We start from the raw sequence: 13,398 nt of genomic DNA on the forward strand, positions 1-13,398 counted from the left end.
TCTTCTCCATGGCAGAGCCACTGGCTGTTGTCAGGGCATCGGGCTTCCTAGCTGGAGTGTTGATTCTACGGAGGGCTCAGTCGCCTGTGACACTGCAACCCCAGAGCAGAAGTGACCCACTTCCCACCCCCTGGCTTCTCACAGCTCTTGGGGGTTCCCTTTCACAGCCTTGCAAACAAATAATGAAAAACAGGAAATGGAACACATGATCCACAATTGAGATGAGGCGGTATGCCAGTGCAGATGAAGAAATAGACAATGGAAATACAAGGGCACAGTAGAGCATGTCTGGGAAAATGACATCAAGATCACTAAGTTTATTGTGATGGGAAAGCATTAAATTCATGCAGTTTTCTCACAACATGCATTTTCCATGCATTTTTGAAGGGTCTTTGTATGCAAGGATTTCAATGCTTTTGGCACCAAAATACTTATCTTGTCATTTTCCCCAAACTTCTTGATGTATACTTGTATTCATCTAATGTAAAATAAATATTTGGTAAAGTTCTGCTTGCTTTGCAACAAATGTGTATAACTTTTACTTTTTAAAAAAAATGCTTCTTAAGAGAAACTTCTAACATGTTCTGAAAGCTATATGAGAAAAGAGAGCTCCCACCTGCTATTTCACTGCCCAGATGCCTGCAAGGGTGGGATTAACCCAGGCCAAAGACCGGTCCTGGGAACTCACTGCAGGTCTCCACCTCGGGTAGCAGAAACCCAAGTTCTTGAATTGTCATCTGCTGCCTCGCAGGGTCTGCACACTCAGAAAGCAGGAGCTGGGACTCCAATGCTGGCACTGCAATATGGGACGAGGTATCCAAACTACCTGCCTGAACACCTGCTCCAAAGGCATCATTTTATTTAAAGGTGAAAAATCACTGTGCAAAGAACCTGATGGGTGAGCATCACAGTCCTCCCGAGGGGAAGGGATACAGAGGGAAGCAAAGGAAAGCTGCAGAGCAATGACCCAGAGGCCTGGAAGCAACCCTGGGGCTGAGCCTTCCCCTGGGCTGGGGAGGGAGAGCTCCAATGCTGACCTTGGGGCAGCACCTGGGATGTAGCCTCTGCACTGACCCCTCCAGGGGGCCCTGGAGGGGGCGGAGTCAACAACTGGCCTTGTAGGGTTTCCTGTTTGTACTGGTGGCTTTTTTTTTATTATTAAGATTTATTTATTTTTATTGGAAAGTCAGATATACAGAGAGAAGGAGAGACAGAGAGGAAGATCTTCTGTCCAATGATTCACTCCCCTAGTAACTGTAATGGCTGATCTGTCTGATCTGTCTCCCATGTGGGTGCAGGATCCCAAAGCTTTGGGCCATTCTTGACTGCTTTCTCAGACCACAATCAGGCAGCTGGATGGGAAGCAGAGCCACTGGGATTAGAACTGGCATCCATATGGGATCCCAGCGTGTTCAAGGTGAGGACTTTTAACCACTATGCTATCGTGCTGGGCCTGACTTTTTTTTTTTTTTAAACTTATTTAGTTTTATTGGAAAGGCAGATTTACAGAGAGAAGGAGAGACACAGAGAAAGATCCTCCATCTGTTGATTCACTCTCCAAGCACCCGCAATAGCCTGAACTGAGCTGATCCAAAGCCAGAAACCAGAAGTATCCTCCAGGTCTCCCATGTGGATTCAAGGTCCCAAGGCTTTGGGCCATCCTCTACTACTTTCCCAAGCCACAAGCAAGAAGCTGGAAGGGAAGTAGAATAGCCAGGATATGAACCAACTCCCATGTGGGATCCCAGCACGTGCAAGGTGAGAATTTAGCCACCTTCATGCCAGGCCCTGTGCTGGTGGCTTTTGCCAGTGGGGTCCTCGGGACTGGGTAAGGTCCCTTCCCCTACTGCTTTTAGAAGCAGCTGTTAGATCCATCCCCTTAACTGCTCTTGGCACCTGCATGGAAAATCACACAGACTTCTCATCTCACTGTGCAGAGGCAGAATCCTGTCTTTTTTGCCCAGGTTTCCCATGTGTTCTTGCAAGTGGCCTCTTTCCACGTGAGAAGCCCCTGGGGCCAGATTGGGCAGGGAAAGGATGTGGGGATGGCAGCTGCCTTGCCTCTCTCGACTGTGACACCGGCTGTCTTGCTCCCTTACTTACCTACAAGCACCCACTGGGGCCTCCAGGGGCTCTCCCTGTCTTCCTGATAGCTGACTGGCAACCGGATCCATGTGCAGCCTTCAACCCTCTCTCCTACCTTGCCACACAGCATATTTAGAGAACCTGAAGGCTAAGATGTGGGCATCCTGCTGGGGGCTGGGTGAGGAGGGCAGTATAATTCTGCTTGGCTCAGTTAGGCAGCAGGTAACTTGGCAGAGAATTCTATTCGTGAAGAAAAGTGTGCCATGGGGCTGGCAAGTTGGCTCAACTGGCTAATCCTTTACCTCCAAATGCCAGCGTCCCATGCAGGTGCTGGTTCATGTCTTGCCTGCTCCACTTCCCATCCAGCTCTCTGCTTGTGGCCTGGGAAAGCAGTTGAGGACAGCCCAAAGCCTTGGGACCCTGCAATCGTGTGGGAGAACCCGGAGGAAGTTCCTGGTTCCTGGCTTCAGATGAAGTCAGCTCTGGTCATTGTGACCATTTGGGGAGTAAAACAGCAGATGGAAGATCTGTCTCCTCTTTGTAATTAAAACTAAATAAATCTCTTTCCAATAAAAATAAATAAGACTAAAAAAAGAGGAGGAGGAAGAGAACAAGAAGAAAGGTGTGCCATGCAGTCAGCACTCAAAGGTCCCTGCCAGGAACCAGCGTGATGCTGTGGGTTAAGCCACCGCGTGCAAAGCTAGCATCCTATCTGAGAACCAGTTCCCACTCTGGCTGCTCCACTTCTGATCAGCTCCCTATTTATGTGTTTGGGAAGGGATTGGAAGATGGGCAACTTTCTTGGCTCCCTTAACCCATGTAGAAGGTTCTGGTGGAGGTCTGAGCTCCTGGATTTGGCCTGGCAGCCTTGGCTTTTGCAGCCATCCGGGGAGTGAACCAGCAGATGGAAGATTATCTCTCTCTACTACTCACCATAACTCTTTCAAATAATTTTTTAAAAAGATTTATTTAATTTTTATTACAACGTCAGATATCCAGAGAGGAGGAGAGACAGAAGATCTTCCGTCCGATGATTTACTCCCTAAGTAGGCGCAATAGCTGATGCTGCACCGTTCTAAAGCCAGGAGCCAGGAATTCTTCCAGGTCTCCCACGTGGCTGCAAGGTCCTAAGGTTTTGAGCCATCCTCGACTACTTTTCCAGGCCACAAGCAGGGAGCTGGATGGGAAGTGGGGCTGCCAGGATTAGAACTGGTGCCCACATGGGATCCCAGCATGTTCAAGGCAAGTACTTTGGTGGCCACTAGGCCATTGTGCTGGGCCCTCAAATAAATATTAAAAAAAGCTTTATTATTTTTTATTGGAAAAGCAGATATACAGAAAGAAGGAGAGACAATGATCTATCTGCTGGTTCACTCCACAAGCGGCCACAACAACCAGAGTTTAACTGATCTGAAGTCAGGAGTCGGGAGCTTCCTCCAGGTCTCCCACATGGGTGCAGGGTCCCAAGGCTTTGGGCCGTCCTCGAGTGCTTTCTCAGGCCACAAGCAGGGAGCTGGATGGGAAGTGGAGCAGCCAGGACACAAACCAGTGCCGATGTGAGATCCCAGGTGTATAAGGCGAGGATTTAGCCACTAGGCTATTGTGTCGGCCCTTAAATAAACAATTTTTTTTTTTAAAGAAAGGTCATTGGGTCTAGAAAAATGTGGGTGTTTCATAATCTTTAATCCTTAGTTGGTATTTAAATAAATTTGTGCACTTATTTGAAAGGTAGAGAAATAGTCGAGATGGAGTCTGAGACAGAAAGGAGAGACCTCTTGCATCCTCTGTTCGCTCCCCAACTGCCCACAACTGCTGGGCTAAGCCAGGCTGAACTCCAGAGCTGCTCCATCTGGGTCCCCCACATGAGTGGCAGGGACCCCAGGACTTCCGCCGTCATTCTCCGCCTCCAGGTGCACCTTAGCGGGAAGCTGGGACCAGAAGCACTCCTGGGTTACACGTTTCCCAAGTAGTGCCTTGCCTGCTTTTCCAGAAGCCCGTCTCAATTTCCTAGTTTTGTTTTTAGGACATTTTCTGTGACTTAGGGTAGTCCGAGGGCAAGTTGTGACAACTGTGCAGGTGCAGAAGCAACGGGAAGGTGTTTGCTTGCTCGCTGCCTTTGGTGCCCGCAGAGCCAGAAGCAGGCAGCATCTGTCTCTCGCGTGGGGAGGGGAGTGGGGCACCTCAGGAGGCATCCCGTGCACACTTAGTTGCCAGGTTCATTTTCCTTTATTTTTAAAACTTTTATTTGAAAGGGTACAGGAGCCCAAGGACATATACCATCTTCAGATGCTTTCCCAGGGCACTGGATTGGAATTGGAGCAGCTGGGACTCAAACTGTAACCCCGTATAGGATGCTAGTATTGCAGGTGGTGGCTTATTGTGCTGTATTACAGCTCCAGCCCTGGCTATCAAGTTTGTAGCTATGGATTATCCAGAACACTGGAACAAGCCATTCATCATGCTCATTCACCGGCCTTCAGGGATAAGCCCAGGAGAGAGAGGAATGAGACCTGTGGAAGAAAGACTGGGAGACTAAAAACTGTACCGTGGATCCTCATATCTAAATCAGGTTTGTTATGCCAATTGAATGTAAAACAACAACGACCTTCCTGGGTAGAATTTAAGTCAGCATGTCCTTGTGGAGGTGGGTGTTGCTATGGTGACCACTACCCACCAAAACTTGAATGGCAGAAGTCCTGCAAGAGGATGAGGCTACCCTTAGGAGGGCTGGGCAGGAACAGTGTGAGACACATTCAGTTTCTGTTGCCATGGGAACTTCCAAGCATCAAACCCCAAGGATAACAGGGTGAAGTCCTGTGTGCCCATCACCTGCCTCCACGTGCATCCGGAATGGCTGATCCCGTTACACACGAGAGGGCTGGTCTTCCTCCTCACTCTATTACCTGCTGAATTGTTTAAAACCGGTCTTCTCACCCTGTCAAATAGACACATAATGGATGTTTCAAGGCCACCTAGCTCTGAACATTGTCAGTGTGCAGCAATAAGTAGGTTGGAGTGCTGGGGAGAGGGGTCTGTAGAAGCATGGCTTGATTTAGGTCTTAAACCGTGAGTAACCCTGGGGAAGCCAAAAAGAGCCCTTTGGAATGAAATAAACAAAGAAGGAATGGTGGAGAAAGGGATGAGAAGCAGGGGTTTGGCACAGTAGTTAAGTTGCCGCTTGGGAGGTCTGGCCTTGTGGTACAGCAGGTTAAACTGGCATCCCATGTGAGTGATGGTTCGGGGCTGCTCCACTTCCAATGCAGCTCCCAAATAATATGACCAAGAAAGCAGCAGAGCATAGCCAAGTACATATACCCCTGCAACCCGCATGGGAGACCTAGGTAAAGCTCCTGGCTTCTTCTCGCCCCAGTCTCATTCATTGTAGCCAATGACAAGCTTGAAACATCCTTCACTGGGTACCAGCCTAGGAGGAGAGGATGCAGAAGAGAACACGGCCCAAACTCGATGGAACCACAGGCTAGCAGGAGTTCTGGGGCAGGTGAGGAAGCACAGACACCCAGACAGAACCCAGTCAAGTGCACATCCAGGACCCAAAGGGAGCGGCTGTTCAGGTGCAGGTAGATGGTGCTTGAAGTCCCACGTGTCATACAAAACTTCCTGATGGCCACATGTTAAATATCAACAAGATACAGCTGAGATGGCTTTAACACTGTGCTTGGTACTGGTTCACTGGGCAATCGGTATCTCCGAGACGCTTCACACTCCGTTTTGCTCGCAGTCTGAAATGCTGTGTGAGTTTTGCACATCCAGTGCCTACTGGTTTACACCAGCACATTCCAAGTGTTCTCTGGTCACAGGCAGCAGTGGCTACCCTGCTGGACAGTGCACTTCCCCCCAAGGGACATGGAGACCATTCCGAGGGGTTGCAGCTTAGGCTACCTGAAGCAAAGCAAGTTCTGGAAGCCACAGCCCAGAGAACACAGAGGATGGATGGGGTGGGAAGAGCAGGTGTGAGAGCTATGCACAGGGCAGGATGGCCCTGCCTGGTTTTTACAGAAAGAGAGTAGAAGGTGGAGGACCTTTTCAGACACATCCAGTAGCTCCCCTCTGGCCAGTTTCCCAGGTGCGAAGAGAGAGGGGAAGAAACGCGGAGCCATAATTCAGTTAATGATTGCTCCCCACACCGCCTGTTTGTCTCCAGCACGGTTTTCAAAGGACGAACAGTTCGTGTAAAACTTGGCTGTAAAACGTTTTGATCTCCGCTGACTCATCAGAGCCTTGCTGAAGAAAGAGCTTCAAGGGTTTGCCAAGACGGACATTTCTCAAGGCTGCTGGTTTCAGAAGTGGACAAGACAGACTTGGAACTTTTTAAAAACCAACATTTGGTTTTGAAATCCTACCGAACATTCACAAGAAAACTAGTACAGAGCTCTCAGCACTCTCACAGACTCTGACTCAGATTTTAAAATTAGGACATTTTGCACAATATATAACGAACACACAGGTGTGGTGTGTATAGGTACACTCATATGCCATTCCTTAGTGGTTTTTTTTTTCTTCTTCTTTTTAAATTTGTCTAAGAGGAATAATGTTGTAGCATTCTCTGTGGGCACTGACTTGAGTCCTGGCTGCTCCACTTCCTGTGCAGCTACATGCTAACATACCTAGGAAGTCAGTGGAGGGCAGCCCGAGTACTTAGGCCCCTGCACCCATGTGGGAGACCTGGAAGAAATTCTTGACTTTGGCATGGCCCAGACCTGGCTCTTGTGGCCATTAGCAAAAGAAAGCTGCCCCTCTCTCTGTCTCTCTGTCTCTCTCTGTCTCTCTCTCTCCCCCTCTTTCTCTCTCTTCTCTCTCTGTAACTTTGTTAGATAAACAAATCCCTAAAATTGTTGTCTATTTGAAACAAACAGTAGTAGAATAGAGTGGCAGGGAGACAGAAGTAGAGACCTTCTATCCACTGGTTCACCCCCTAAATGGCCACTATAGCCAGGTCTGGGATAGGTTGAAGCCAGGAACTAGGAACCCTATTCTGTTTTCCCATGCGAGTGACAGGGACCCATGTATCTGGGCCATCTTCTACGGCCTTGGCACGTGTATTAGCAGGGAGCTAGATCAGACACAAAACACCTGGGACTCAAACTGGTGCTGCCATGTGGGATGCCAGCGTTGTAACTGATGCAATATCAGCCCCTTTTCGGTGCTTTTTAAGGATCTGTTTATGTTAGACATCATGCTTCTTTATTCTTATTTCTCCAGCTGCTATCTTTAAAAAAGATTTCTTATTTTACTTTTATCAGAAAGTCAGATATACAGAGAGAAGGAGACATGGAGGAGGATCTTCCATCCGATGATTCACTCGCTAAGCAACCGCAATGGCCAAAGCTGCACCGATTAGAAGCCAGGAGCCAGGAACCAGGAGCTTCTTCTAGGTCTCCCATTCGGGTTCAGGATCCTAATGCCTTGGTCTGTTTTTGACTGCTTTCCCAGGCCACAAGCAGGAAGCTGGATGGCAAGTGGAGCAACCGGGATAGTAACTGGCACCCCTATGGGATCCCAGCATGTGCAAGGCAAGGACTTTAACCTCTAGGCTACTGCACTGGGCCCTGCTATTTTCTTTTTTTTAAACTTAGTTATTTATTGAAAGGCAGAGAGTTAAAGAAAGCTGGTCCCAAGCTTCTTCTGAGTCTGTCATGTGGATACAGGGACCCAAGGAATTTGCTGCTTTTCAAGGTATATTAGCAGCGAGTTGCATCAAAAGTGGAGCAGCCTGGACTGGAACAATGGCTTATACAGGGTGCTGGCATCACAGGAGGACACTCTTCCTGGCTAGCCTTGGATGGTATTTTCAAGGACATTCGCTTCACATAAATACAGATATTCCTCTAACTGCAATGGAATAGTATCTTGGTAAATCCATTGAAAATGGAAAGCATTCTAGTTGGAGGATGCACTGACTCCTGAGCTGGGCAGCACATGGTGCTGCTGGAGAGGATCAGACTGTACAGCACCTGACTGAGAAGACAGCAGGATGTGGAGTTCAAGGTCATGCTCCTTCAGCACACACACACACACACACACATACACACACACACACACACACACAAAATCAAACTACTCTAAAGCAAAGCATTGTGAATTGCAGACCATCTATACAGTGTAATTCTCAAACGTCTAATTCCTGGCTTATACTCAAATTTTGCCAATTATCCTAATAACATCCTTTGTAATAATTTCCCCTCTATTTCAGGATTCAGTCCAGATCACATTCTCTATTTTGTCTTTTGAAAAAAAAAATTAGACATAAAAATAATTTGAAAGGGGTCTGGTACAAGGACTCACGGCTAAATCCTCCCCTTGCATGCACTGGCATCCCATATGGGCGCCAGTTCATGTCCCGGCTGCTCCACTTCCCATCCAGCTCCCTGCTTACAGCCTGAGATAGCAATGGAAGATGGCCCCGCACTTGTGTGGGACACCTTAGCTTTGGGTTGGCTCAGCTCTGGCTGTTGCGGCCACTTGGGGAGTGAACCAGCAGATGGAATACTTTTCTATGTCTCTTCTTCTCTGTAAATCTGTCTTTCCAATAAAAAAATAAATGAATCTTGGGCCTGATACAGTAGCTTAGTAGCTAAAGTCCTTGCTTTGCATGTGCCAGCATCCCATATAGGTGTCAGTTTGCGTCCCAGCTGCTCCACTTCCCTTCAAGCTCCCTGCTTGTGGCCTGGGAAAACAGTAGAATACGGCCCAAAGCCCTGGGACTCTGTGCCTGTGTGGGAAATCTAGAAGAAGTTCCTGGCTCCTGGCTCCTAGCTTCAGATCAGCTCAGCTCCAGCCATTGCAACTATTTGGGGAATGAACCAGGTGGATAGATCTCTCTTTCTGCCTCTCATTTTTGTAAATGTGAGTTTCTAATAAAAAAAAATCTTTTTAAGAAGTCTCTGAAAATTAAAAAAAAATCTTTAAAAAAATGTATTTGAAAGGTAGTTACAGAAGGGGAGAGACAGAGAGAGAGATATGGTGTACTTGCTGGTTCACTCCCAAAATGGCCCCAAGAGGTAGATCTGGGCCAGGCCAAAGCCTGGGGAATCATTTCAGGCCTCCCACATCGGTGCAGGTACATTAGCAGGGAGCTGGATTGGAGGTGGAGCAGCCAGGACTTGAACTGGAGGCCTGAGGGGATGCTTTCAAGTGGTACCTGTATCTGATATGCCACAGCACCACCCTTTAATCTGGAATATCCCATCAGTTCACTTGATCTCTCACAGCAGTAATATTGCTGAAGGGTGTAGGTAGAGAAGGCATTCAGTACTACAACTGTCATGTCTAGATTCAGGCTATACCCTTTGGGCAGGATGACCTCACAAGTGATGGTCCCTGCTTAAACAGAACTATAGAGGCAGTGTTGTATTGCTGTGGGTTGAGCTGCCGTGTAGGATACCTACGTCCCATTTCGGAGTGCCAATGTCAGTCTGGGTTACTCACCTTTGGATCAACTAATGCATCCTAGGGGGCAGCACATGCTGACCCAAGCGCTTGGGCCCCCGCCACTCCCATGGCAGACTCTGCTGGAGTTCTGGCTCTCAGCTTCGACCTGGCCCAGCCCCAGGTATTGTGGGTATTTGGAGAGCGAACCAGCAGATGGAAGATCTTTCTCTCTGTCACATTCTCTCTCTTTCTTTGTCTCTGTATTTCATGTAGAGGAAAATAAAATGAAAAATAAGCATCTAGATAGAAGCATGTACACACAGCAAGGGAGAGGCATGGAGAAGGCTCTGGAACAATCCAAGGGGCCTTGGATTGGATTGTGGGCCTTGGTTTGGAACAAAGAACCATTCCCATTCTTAGGTGAAACCCATGGTAGTTCCTTGCACAGAAGGAGAGGCAGGCTTCTCTCTGATGACAGGTATAACTGGGAAAAATGCTGAGCTGTGTGCCATGTGCCTACGCAGAAACTGTACACGGCTCTAACGAGGGTGACCCCAGCTCACATCCGGAACAACATGCTCTTTGTTGTTGCAACAGGTTGGCTTTCCCGAGGGGCTGCACTGCAGAAGCTGTCCCACCTTGCCCCTCTACCTCCAGGATTTGTTCCCTGAGTCTGAAGAGTAACTCTGATTAATCTTGTACATTCTAAAGTTGGTAGGTATAAAGCTAAGGATATAGTTTTGTGAATTCTTCTGGCATGAATCAGAATGAAATTGGAGTTTTGCTCATTTCTGCCAACTAAAGGCTATGTAAGAGGGAAAAGAAGGAAAAGAGGTAGAGCGGGATAGAGGTCGTGCCTGGCTGCACGCAAGAAGAGAGGGTGGTGTTCCAGGGCCATGACCCTGAGCAGGGTCAAGCTCAGCATCACCATCCTGACCCTGCTCTTCCTAAGGGCTACATAGCAGTGGGAAAGAGGATACACTAGGAGCTGACACAAGCTCTCTTGGCTCCCCCGCAATGGAAATTCTATTAAGGCTTTTCAGAGAGAGAGAGAGAGAGAGAGAGAGAGAGAGAGAGAGAGATGTTGCAAAGGTAACAGTGCCATGTCTGAAGCCCCTTTGGCTACATCTGAATTTCTGGGAGGAGTGTGTTTGGATTGTGGTTCAAGGTAGTAGCTTTAAAAAATTATTTGTTTGAAAGTCAGAATTATGCAAAGAGGGAGAGATACAGATGTTCCATTAGCTGGTTTACTTCTCAGAGGGGCACAAGGAGGAGAAGAGGTGCTGGGCCAGGAACCAGAACCAGGAGCTTCATCTAGGTCCTTCACAGGGGTGCAGGAGCCCAAGACCTGGGACCATCCTCCACTGTCTTCCCAGGTGCATTAGCAGGGAGCTGGATTAGGAGTGGAGCAGCTGGGACTTGAACCTACATCATGCGTGATGCTGGTATTGCAGGCCATAGTTTAGTTGCTATGCCACAATGCCTAACCCAACAAACGGAACTTAAGAAACAAACAAACAAAATTTTGTACCTTTGTTTGCAAATACACTTTTAAAAAACACTCACTTTCTGTAGAGATGACAAATACCAGTTTTAGGGAATCCAATTATATAAACTGTAAGCGCAGCATCTAAGTCTGGTAAGAACTGGAATAGGACTTAATTCTCTTAGACCCCCCCCCATGATGCCTGCAGCAGGAAGTCTCTGTCTTTAATAAATCTTGCCTTGTCCCCCCGATTTGTCTGCATGAGCCTTCTGTTGTGTGAGACAAGAACTGAGGTAGGGTCCAGTGGCATAGCCTAAAGGATAAAGTCCTAGTCTTCAACACGCCGGGATCCCATATGGGTGCCGGTTCCAATCCCGGCAGCCCTGCTTCCCATCCAGCTCCCTGTCTGTGGCCTGGGAAAGCAGTCGAGGACAGCCCAAAGCTTTGGGACCCTGCACCCATGTGGGAGACCTGGAAGAGGTTCCTGGATCCCGGTTTCAGATCGACACAGCAACAGCTGTTGTGTGGTCACTTGGGGAATGAATCATTCGACGGAAGAGCTTCCTCTCTGTCTCTCCTCCTCTCTGTATATCTGACTTTCCAATAAAAATAAATAAATCTTAAAAAAAAAAAAAGAACTGAGGTTGCCTTTGTTTCCCCTTTGCAGCCCACCATGGCTAAGGAACTCAGGTACCACGTGAGGAGAGCAGCTAACATGGTGAAAAAAAAAAAATGTAAAACAGCAACCAACGAGGTGCTTGGTCCCCAGCAGGCATTATGAATTTTTACTTTCAGAGCTCATATTCACGTTCTTGCTTGTACTTTCCTGTGCTCAGCTGCTCTGGGCAGCCTGCCAGGTTCCCGAGCGTGCATGTGACGAGTGAGCATGGGAGTGACAGGGGCCAGGTGTCTGGGCATGCCAGCCCCAGCCTCACTCCCCGCTGGCGGTGTTACATGCTGCACCCGCTCCCAAGACCCTGGGCCTGTGTGTTCATGTCTCCCATCTTCTGTTCTGTACTCAGTGCTCACTTGGGCTATTAAACCATATGATAGTACTGTTTGAGGCTTCATTTCCCCATTGCCACACATTGCTTTGGCAGATCCTAATGAATTGGAAATTATAAATCAAAGACCTCTGACTTCCCAAGGCCTCACGGACACTGTTCAATTTCCTGCCTGTGGTGCCTCCTGAACTCTGCCCAGCAGCAGAAGGACCCTGACTGCAGGATATTCAGTTTCATCAACAAAGGCCAAGTGAGGAAGGCCTATGACGCAGGGGGTAAGGTGTTGCTTGGGATGCCTGCACCTCAAAATGGAGCTCCTGGATTGGAGTTCTAGCCCTGCCCCTCACCCCATGCCCCCATTCCAGCCCCCTGCTAATAACACAGACTCTGGAAACTGCCATCCACCTATAAGTCTTGGATTGAGTTCCCAGCTGCTGGTTTCAGTGGGCACTTGGGGATCGAACCAGCCGATGGGAGATTTTCTTTCTCTCTTGCTTGCTCGCTCTTTGACTTTCAAAAAAAAAAATACCTAAGGAAATAATTTAGAAAGGTCAAGCAGAACTGGAAAAAGGTACTCCATTAAGTTATATGTTTTCTACAGTTTGAAAACCGTCAAAGCTATCTGGAAAATTATTGTCTATTTTTATTTTATTTTTTTTAAAGATTTATTTTTATTATTTTTTCATTGGAAAGGCGGATATACAGAGAGGAGAGACAGAGAAGAAGATCTTCCGTCCGATGATTCACTCCCCAAATGAGCGCAACGGGCCGATACTATGCCAATCCGAAGCCAGGAGCTTCTTCTGGGTCTCCCACGCGGGTGCAGGTTCCCAAAGCTTTGGGCCGTCCTCGACTGCTTTCCCAGGACAAAGGCAGGGAGCTGGAAGGGAAGCGGGGCTGCCGGGATTGGAACCGGCGCCCATATGGGATCCCGGGCGTGCAAGGCGAGGACCTTAACCACTGTGCCACCACGCCGGGCCCAAATTATTGTCTATTTTTAAAAAAGAGTTATTCATTTTTATTGGAAAAACAGATTTACAAAAAGAAGGAAAGATACAGACAGAAAGATCTTCTGTCCACTGGTTCACTCCCCGAAATGGCTGTAACAGCCAGAGCTGAGCTGCTCCAAAGCTGGGAGTTTCCTCTGGGTATCTCATGTGGGACTTAAGCCATCCTCTGCTGCTTTGCCAGAGCACAAGCAGGGAGCCAGATAGGAGGTGGAGAAGTCAACAGTGTCTGGTGCCATATATGATGCCACCGCTCGCAGGATCAACCACTAGAGCCATTGCATCAGTCTTAAAGAAAATAGTCTTTTAAGAGTACTACCGGGCCCGGCGTGGTGGCGCAAATGGTTAAGGTCCTCGCCTTGCACGCCCGGGATCCCATATGGGCGCCGGTTCCAATCCCGGCAGCCCTGCTTCCCTTCCAGCTCCC

This window comes from Ochotona curzoniae, unplaced genomic scaffold (genome assembly GCF_017591425.1).
Source record: "Ochotona curzoniae isolate NIBS_2020 unplaced genomic scaffold, NIBS_Ocur_1.0 scaffold_3835, whole genome shotgun sequence".
In the NCBI taxonomy this organism is placed as follows: domain Eukaryota; kingdom Metazoa; phylum Chordata; class Mammalia; order Lagomorpha; family Ochotonidae; genus Ochotona; species Ochotona curzoniae.